Genomic DNA, 10,351 nt, shown 5'->3' on the forward strand with positions numbered 1-10,351 from the left:
AGGAATAACTTTTAGACCTCAACTGTCGGACCTGGCGGGCTAGGATAGCTACCGGCTCCTCCTCATAACTCAAATCTTTGTCCAATTGGACTGAGCTGAAATCTAACATATGGGACGGATCACCATGATATTTTATGAGCATATATACATGGAACACCGGATGAACTGCTGATAAACTAGGTGGTAGTGCAAGCTTGTAGGCTACTTCACCCACCCTTTCAAGAATTTCAAACGGTCTGATATACCTAGGGCTTAACACGACCTTCTTTCCGAATATCATTACACCTTTCATAGGTGAAACCTGGAGCAATACTCTTTCTCCAGTCATGAATGCAACATCACGAATCTTACAGTCGGCATAACTGTTTTGCCTAGACTGAGCTGTGCGAAGTCGATCCTGGATAACCTTGACCTTATCCAAGGCATCCTGTACCAAATCAGTACCCAACAACCGAGCCTCTCCCTATTCAAACTAGCCAACTGGTGAACGACATCGCCTCTCGTATAATGCTTCATACTGAGCCATTTGAATGCTCGACTGGTAGTTTTTATTATAGGCAAACTCTGCAAGTGGCAATAACTGATCCCAAGAACCTCCAAAATCTGTAATACAAGCGCGAAGCATATCTTCCAATATCTGAATAGTGCGCTCTCATTGTCCGTCTGTCTGTGGATGAAATATCATACTCAACTCAACCCGTGTGCCTAACTCACGCTGTATAGCCCTCCAGAAGTGCGAGGTGAACTCTGTATCTCGATTTGAACTAATAGACATGGGCACACCGTTAAGGCGAAAAATCTCACGAATGTAAATTTTAGCTAACCGCTCTAAAGAATAGGTAACTGCCACTAGAATGAAATGTGCTGACTTGGTCAACCTGTCCAAAATGACCCATACTGCGTCGAACTTCTTCTGAGTCCATGGGAGTCCAATAAAAAAATCCATAGTGATACACTCACACTTCCACTCAGGAATTTCTAACTTCTGAAGCAAACCACCAGCTCTCTAATGCTCGTACTTAACTTGCTGACAATTTAAACACCGAGTTACATATGCAACTATATCCTCTTTCATTCTTCCCCACGAATATTATTGCCGTAAATCTTGATACATTTTGGCGGCACCCGAATGAATAGAATATCGGGAACTGTGGGCCTCTTCAAGAATTAATTCACGAAGCCCATCCACATTAGGAACACAAATACGACCCTGCATCCGCAGAACTCCATTATCTCCCACAACAACCTGCTTGGCACCAACGTGCTGCACCGTGTCCTTAAGGACAAGCAAATGAGGATCATCATACTGTCGCTCTCTGATGCGCTCATATAAAAGAAGATCGGGCGATTGTGCAAGTTAGAACCCGACTGGTCTCCGAAACATCTAACCTCACAAACTGATTGGCCAAAGTCTGAACATCTGCAGCTAGCGGCCTCTCACCAACTGGAATATATGCAAGGTTGCCCATACTCATAACCTTTCTACTCAAAGCATCGGCCACCACATTGGCTTTTCCCGAGTGATACAAAATGGTGATATCATAGTCTTTCAATAGCTCCAACCATCTTCTCTTCCTCAAATTGAGATATTTTTGTTTGAATAGACACTGTAGACTATGATGACCTGTGAATACTTCATATGACACGCCGTAAAGTTAGTGCCTCCAAATCTTCAGCATATGAACAATGGCTGCCAATTCTAAGTCAAGAACATGATAATGTTTCTCGTGAACTTTCAACTACCGTGACGCATATGCAATCACCCTGCCATCTTGCATAAATATTGCACCGAGTCCAATACGAGATGCATCACAATACACAGTGTACGATCCTGAACCTGTGGGCAACACCAACACTGGCGTCGTAGTCAAAGTAGTCTTGAGCTTCTGAAAGCTCAACTCACACTCGTTTGACCATCTGAATGGAGCACCTTTCTGAGTCAGTCTGGTCAATGAGTTTGCTATAGATGAAAACCTTTCCACGAACCGGCGATAATAACCTGCCAGACCCAGAAAACTCTGAATCTCTATAGCTAAAGTAGGTCTAGGTTAGTTCTGAACTGCCTCAATCTTCTTAGGGTCCACTTTTATGCCTTATAGCGATACAACATTCCCCAAAAAGGCAACTGAGTCTAACCAAAACTCACATTTTGAAAATTTGGCCTATAATTGATTATCCCTCAAACTTTGCAGCACAATCTAAAGATGTTGCTCATGCTCCTCTTGACTGCTGGAGTAAATCAAGATGTCATTAATGAATACAACCACAAAGGAATCCATATAGGGCTTGAACACCCGGTTTGTCAAATCCATAAATGTTGTTGGGGCATTTGTCAGCACAACTAACATCACTAGAAATTTATAATGCCCATACCGAGTCTGAAAAGTTGTCTTTGGGACATCAGATGCCCTAATATTCAACTGATGATAGCCAGACCTCAAGTTAATCTTCGAAAATACCTTGACACCCTGAAGCTGATCGAATAAGTCATCAATTCCTGGCAACGGATACTTGTTCTTGATAGTAGCCTTGTCCAACTGCCGATAATCTATACAAATCCATATTGAACAATCTTTCTTCTTCACAAACAACACTGGTGCACCCAGGGCGAGACACTAGGTCTAATGAATCCCTAATCAAGCAAGTCTTATAACTGCTCCTTCAATTCTTTCAACTTCTTTGGGGCCATACGGTATGGTGGAATAGAAATGGGCTAAGTGCCCGGAGCCAAATCAATACAGAAGTCAATATCTCTGCCGGGTGGCATCCCCGACAAATCTGCAAGAAATACTTCTGAAAATTCACGAACAACTAGTACTGAGTCCATAGAAGGAACATCCGCACTGGGATCACGAATAGAAGCCAAAAAGGCTAGACAGCCCTTCTCGACCATACGTCGAGCCTTCGTATAAGAAATAACCCTGCTGGTAGAATGACCAGGAGTTTCTTTCCACTCTAATCGAGGTAACCCCGGCATGGCTAAGGTCAATGTCTTGGCATGACAATCCAATATAGCAAGATAAGGTGACAACCAATCCATACCCAGTATAACGTCAAAATCTAGCATGTCGAGAAGTAGAAGATCCACAATAGTCTCAAAACTCCTAATAGTAACCACGCACGAATGATAGACATGATCTACCACAATAGAATCTCCCACAGGCATGGACACATATACAGACGCACTCAGAGAATCACGAGGCACAACCATATTTGAAGCAAATTAGGAGGACACATAGGAGTAAATAGATCCTCGATCAAATAGAACTGGGGCATCTCTATTGCAAACTGGAACAATACCTGTGATCACGGTGTCAGATAACTCGGCTTCAGGCCTAGCTGGGAAAGCATAGAATCGGGGCTAGGCTCCTGAGCACGACCAACTATGCCTTGTAAAAAGGACAAAGCGGTCGCTGCAAATATAATCCGGTTCAAGTCCGGAGTCGAATCCCACAGGGAACTAACCTATTTACTACAACTTTTAACAATGCTAATGATAAACTCAGACAATTTACGGATGAAAGATTTTTAATAGAGCATAAGTGGAATTTATTTATCTAATGAAAAATGACAACAAAATTAGCAATAATCAAGAATAAGGTTGAATTCAAAGGTAAAAGGATATAGGGCTATTGATTTCCCTAATTGCCGGACTAATTCCTGATACGTTAGCTATAATCTCGCCGTAATACTCTGTGAGGATTATGAGTTTCGGGATACCGTAATTAGCTCTCGATCAATTACGATAATTTACTTGAAGCATTCTCTCGAACTACTCTAGTTAACAATTTATGCAACTCAGAATTATCCAACCAAAGCTTCGTTATCTCTAACCCTGCTTTTAAATTCAAGTAATTAATCTCTTAACTTACCCGATAGTGGTGTTGTTCAACAATAATCTAACCAAGTGTTCTTTCTCAAGCAACACAAGATAACTAGATACGATTAATCAAGGGCCCTTTCAATTAATCACAACACAACACATAGTTGAAAAATCATAGAATAAGAACGGCTCAATTGTATCTAAACATAGTCAAAACTTCATCCAACAATTGGTTTCATCAACACTAGATGATGGGTTTAGCTACTCATACTAATGCATAAAAATTCACTATAACAATTCATAATCAACAATGGAAGTAAGAAGAAGAAGATGAAAACTCTTAGGAAATTCACCGTCTTCTCTCTCTTGTTCTTGCCTCCAAAATCTCCTAAAAACAGCTCTCCCTCTCTTCTGGGCGAATTAGGCTTCATATAGGTTTAGGTTAGTTGCCTGGGAAATTACATAATTGCCCCTGAGTTGTTTGCCTCCGTTCGCCCGTCCGCGGCCATGGATTCGACCGTGGATCCGGCCGTGGATTTCAGCCCGTGTTCTGCCTCCAGTGCGCGGTCCAATTCGCGGTCAACTCCGCGGCAGCGCACCTGGACGGGACCTCCTCGCTTGTTTTTCTCGCTCCTTTTCGACCGGGCTAACCTTCGATTGGCCTTCCACACTCCATATTGACTCCAAAACACTCTTTTGCTTCCTCCTAGCTCGGAGTGGCTCCTGCAAAGCATACAATTCTTAATTAGAGCATTTTGTTATATTTTGGCATTCAAATATCAATACAGTGCGGCTAAATTAGAATATAAATAGTGTCTAAATTGCATAAATATAGCCTATTATCAACACCCCACACTTAAACCATTTCTCGTCCCCGAGCAATCAAACCACACTCTACAGAGGCCTAACTTCACTGAGTGACTTCCCTAACTCGGCACACCAAGAATATTTCACATAGTTTGAGTATACATTAGTGTAACATCTACACCTAAAGAGTAGACTCCCGCGAGCCACGCAATATTCCTAACCGGCTTACTTACTCTTTTCAGAGGTCCAGACTTACCTTTCCTTCGTGAATCAAGTGCCTGCTCACTACAAAAGAGACTCATTCCACAATCAATAAAATTCACGCGCACTGAGGAACTTCAAAATAAACATAATTCACTCACCCTCAGAAATGATATTCTTGTGCCACAGAAAACGCTCCATAGGCTTGCCCGTAGTGTACTACTCTACTATTTGAGCTAGTTCAGTCTAGGATCAAGTAGGACATTATTTGGCTGTAATGTAGGCTGCAGGTCAGGTAGGATATATTTTAATATAATAGTGATTACACCTCCCCAAGCACTTTAATACATATATTTTATAATCAAGCCCACACTTAAGTTAAACCAATATTTCCACCTTCAACACCACGTAAATTACCCCACTTCTTTGAGCATAATCACCTTAAAAGCCACCACAAAATATTACTAATCAACATGATACACTATTAACACATGATACACATTTTTTTATTTTTTATTTTTGAATAACAAGGTGCACCTTTCTCCTGATTTTCCTAGTTCCACTCAAAACCCCCACCAACTACCCCACACTTTATCCTTTATAGATTCATAGTAATTCAAGTGCTTACGAGAGGTAAAGGGTTCAAAAAGATGGTCAATTCAAACAAGGGATAAGGCTTGTAATGTGGTTGCCAAGGAAACATGATTACAGGCTCAACGGGGTTAACTAACTTCGCATTTTAGGTGGCCAAGGCATCAATTTTAGCCCCCAATTCCGTGACGGAAGTGCGAAACCCTGCCATATCCTATTCTAAGGCTGTCATCCGTGTACTCCGTCTGACCTGGGATGGTCCTTCAGCCGCTGCAGCTTGTTCCTGTGGGGGTGAGGTAGGTTCAACCTCCTCCTACCCTTCATCGCCCTACTCCGGCGCATCATAATCGTCACTATACGTTGCCCCAAGTGCCACCGGGTCTTTCCCGATGGTCACTTTGTCTGCCCAGAACTTTGCTTCTTTCTTCACCATGCTATCCGCATTTGGGTTCTCAGGCACCCTTGCTGCCCGGCACAATCTAGTGACCAGAGAGGGAAAAAAGAACCCATACCTCTTCTGTGGTGAACGGACGAACATCTCAGATTGAATAACTTGGGACATATCAAAATCGTGGCCATTCACGAAGCACCAGATCAAGGCAGCTCTAGGACCATTTACCTCTGTGGTGTTGTGGGACAGCAGCAAGCGACTGTTGATGATGTACAACCAGCACTTTCCTTCAAAAGTGAGTGAGGCAGAGTGTAGCTTCGATCCCGGCACAACCCACACTACCTCTTTGTCTGGTGCACAAATAGTTCTGAAACATCTGTTCCATGTGATGGGTTCTCTCTTGTAAGTTTCATAGAAATCCTCCTCCCTATTGAATACAGGCAATCGATACACTCTCCTGATGGCTTATATCAAGGCATCCACCCTCGTGTGTCGGACAGTGCATATTCTATCATCATGTTTGGGGTAGTTGGCATAGAACTCCCGGACAAGCATCAAGTCACCCTTCTCCGGCTCTTCGAAAATGTTGCCCAACCTGTGTCTGATCAACTCTCGATACATATTAGGGCATTCATCCTGGAGGGACGCCCTGTCAATACCCATTTTCGGTACAGGTTTTTTAGTGGCCTTCAAACTGAAACGGTCTTGGGCAGTTCTGGAGACAAACCTGGTACGATCAAACTGAGCTGCATTGGCCGGTGCCCGTGCCCGAGATGAACCTCCATGACCACTTGACGAGGCTCCGGTGGTGCGTCTCTTCTTTGAAGGTGTCATGGTACCTACACAACAAACACTACTATCAATAATCGGCGGAATATGGGAACCAATGGCAGTTACTCAAACTTTACTCGCACAATGGGTCACAATTTACATTCAAACTCATTGTGGCAATTCAACAAATACTTAAGGTGCATATACCCCCCAAGTTACCCAAAGCCCCGATTAAATTTCCATTCCTCACAACCTCAACAATGTATTCCCCCAATTCAACCAAATCTATTAGCCTCACATGCCATATATATACTACAATCCTAAACCAAGACAAGAGTACCCATGATTCTACTATCCTACACATACAATAGCAAAGGAAAAGAATGGGAAAAATAAAAAATTGTAAACAAAACAAATACTAAGAAAGAGGAATAAAATCATATTACTTACTTGCAGATCTTAGGAGGAACGGAGATTGGGGATTGGTTGAGTGGAGAAGAGAAGGAAGGAGAAGAAGCTTTGTTGATGAGAGAATTTTTGAGGGAGAGGGAGAGGGGTGTGTGTTTTGTTTAGGGGAAGGGGGAAGGGTTTTAGATTTTGTTAAGGGGGAGGGAAAGAAGAAGTGGGGGAGTGGGCGGGGGTTAAGTAAAAAAAACTAATTAATAGGAAAGAAAAGAAAAGAAAAAATAATAATAACAAATTCAGAACCTAGTACCGCCTAATCCGCGGTCGACTCCGCGGTCCAATCCGCGGCCGCGGATGCGAAATAGTGAGGGGGCCAAAATCTGCACCCCAATCCACGGTCAAGTCCGCGGGCGCGGACGGGGGGCAGTGGTCTGTGCAAAATCCGCGGCCGCGGATATCCAGCAATTTTTGTCTTTTTCGCACTTTTACCTATCTCCAGGTTAATTTCGTCCCCCGAATCCTTCTGATGAGCATAATTTTATCCCTGCACATTAGTATCTCGGTCAATGTCATTCAAAATCAATTACAAAAACAAGAGTAAAGAAAAATAATGGGTTGCCTCCCAAAAAGCGCCTGAGTTAACGTCGCGGCACGACGATTTACAACAAACCATGGGTTGCCCCCCAGGAAGCGCCTGATTTAACGTCGCGGCATGACGCAGGCTTTCATTATTACTCTTCGCTCGCGTATTGGGGCTCTTCCAAATATATCACCACTATATCCCCCTTTTCTTCGACCATTCCAAGGTAATGCTTCAATATTTGCCCATTAACCGTGAACTTATTTGTCCCATCTTCGGATTCAATTTCTATAGCTCCACTTGAGAACACTTGCATCAATCTGAAGGGTCCTGACCATCGGGATTTCAACTTACCTGGAAACAATCTTAATCTCGAGTTGTATAACAATACTAGATCTCCGGGTTTGAAGTTCCGATCTAGAATGTGCTTATCATGCATCATTTTCATCTTTTCTTTGTACAATCTTGCATTCTCAAATGCATGGAACCTGAATTCCTTGAGTTTATGTAACTCAGTGACTCTGATGGTGCATGCAGTATCCATATCAAAATTCAACTGCCGCAATTCCCAAAGGGCTTTATGTTCGAGCTCTACCGGAAGATGGCATGCTTTTCCAAACACAACTTGTATGGTGACATACCAATTGGAGTTTTGAATGTTGTGTGGTACGCCCATAATGCATCATCCAGCTTCTTTGCCCAATCAGTCCTTGTCGCATTCACTGTCTTGGTCAGGATACTTTTGATTTCCCTGTTGGACACTTCAACTTGCCCGCTCATCTGTGGGTGGTAAGGTGTGGCTAGCTTATGGCGAACTCCATACTTTTCCAACAGCCGTGCGAATGCTCTATTGCAAAAATGGGTTCCGCCATCACTGATTATAGCTCTCGGGGTGCCAAAACGTGTGAAGATGTTTTTCTTTAGGAAGCCTGTCACCCCTTTTGCATCATTGGTTGGGAGAGCCACCGCTTCGACCCATTTGGAGACATAGTCAACTGCTACCAATATGTATTTGTTACCATACGAGCTGACAAAAGACCCCATAAAGTCAATCCCCCACATGTCAAAAACCTCTACCTCTTGAATTGTGGTCATCGGCATCTCGTGACATCGAGATATGTTTCCTGTCCTTTGGCACTCATCACAACATTTTACCCAAGCATGGTCTTCCTTAAATAGAGTTGGCCAATACAACCCCGATTCCAACACTTTTGCTGCTGTCCGGATTCCTCCAAAGTGTCCACCATATGGTGAATCATGGCAAGCCTGCAAAATAGAAGGTTGATCTTTCTCGGGGATACACCTCCGGATCATGTTATCTACACATATTCTAAAAAGTAGAGGTCTATCCCAATAATAAGATCGACAATCGCGATAGAACTTTTTCTTTTGAATTGAAAGAGTTCATAAGGTACAATACCGCTTGCTAAATAGTTAGCAATATCATCATACCATGGCTTCTCCTCCATTGTCACAATGAGTAACTGTTTATCTGGGAATGTCTCTGTTATATCTTCAACCTTCATCTTCTTTTCAGCTCCTTCCAACCTTGAGAGGTGGTCTGCCACTTGATTGTCCGTCCATTTTTTGTCACGAATTTCCAGATCGAATTCTTGTAGCAAAAGAACCCAGCGGATTAAGCGTGGCTTTGACTCCTTCTTTGCTATCAAGTACCTAATTGCTGCATGGTCAGTATAAACAATAACTTTTGAACCAATTAAGTACGACCTAAATTTGTTGAAGGCAAACACTACAACCAACATTTCCTTTTCTGTTACGGTGTAATTGAGTTGTGCACCGCTGAGCATTTTTCTTGCATAGTAAATTGGATGCATCATCTTGTCTTTTCGCTTCCCCAAGACTGCTCCTATAGCATAATCACTGGCGTCGCATATCAGCTCGAATGGTTGCTCCCAGTTGGGTGCAACAATGATGGGTGCAGTTACCAGTCTCTTCTTCAGCTCCTCAAATGCCAACCTGTAATCATTAGAAAACACAAAGGGCTGATCCTTTTCAAGAAGTTTACATAAAGGGTTAGCAATCTTAGAAAGATCTTTTATGAATCGCCTGTAAAACCCGGCATGCCCAAGGAAACTTCTCACTGCCTTGATCGAAGTGGACGGTGGCAATTTCTCAATCACATCAAACTTAGCATGGTCGACCTCAATTCCCTTACTGGACACTCGATGCCCCAAAACTATTCCTTCTTGTACCATAAAATTGCCCTTTTCCCAATTCAGCACCAAATTTGTCTCCACATATCTTTTGAGCACTCTTCTTAAATTGTGAAGACAATCTTCGAATAAATCCCCCACCACGGAGAAATCATCCATAAACACCTCCATAATGTCTTCACCCATATCAGTGAAAATGGCTAACATGCACTGCTGGAATGTAGCCGGCGCATTGCAAAGTCCAAAAGGCATTCTCCGAAAGGAAAAAATGCCATACGGACAAGTGAATGATGTTTTCTCTCTATCTTCAGGGGCTATTGAGATCTAGTTGTACCCCGAATATCCATCCAAGAAACAGAAGTGAGACCGCCCAGCTAACCTATCCAACATTTGGTCAATGAAAGGCAAGGGGAAATGGTCCTGGGTGGCTGTGTTCAATTTACGATAGTCCATGCAAATCCGCCACACCGTGACTATACGAGTCGAGATCAACTCGTTATTCTCATTTTGTACGATCGTCATTCCTCCCTTTTTCGGCACACACTGAACATGGCTGACCCAGTTGCTGTCAAAGATGGAGAAGATGATACCCGCATCCAGCCACTTGA

Source organism: Nicotiana tomentosiformis, chromosome 12 (assembly GCF_000390325.3).
Source record: "Nicotiana tomentosiformis chromosome 12, ASM39032v3, whole genome shotgun sequence".
Taxonomy (NCBI): Eukaryota; Viridiplantae; Streptophyta; class Magnoliopsida; order Solanales; family Solanaceae; genus Nicotiana; species Nicotiana tomentosiformis.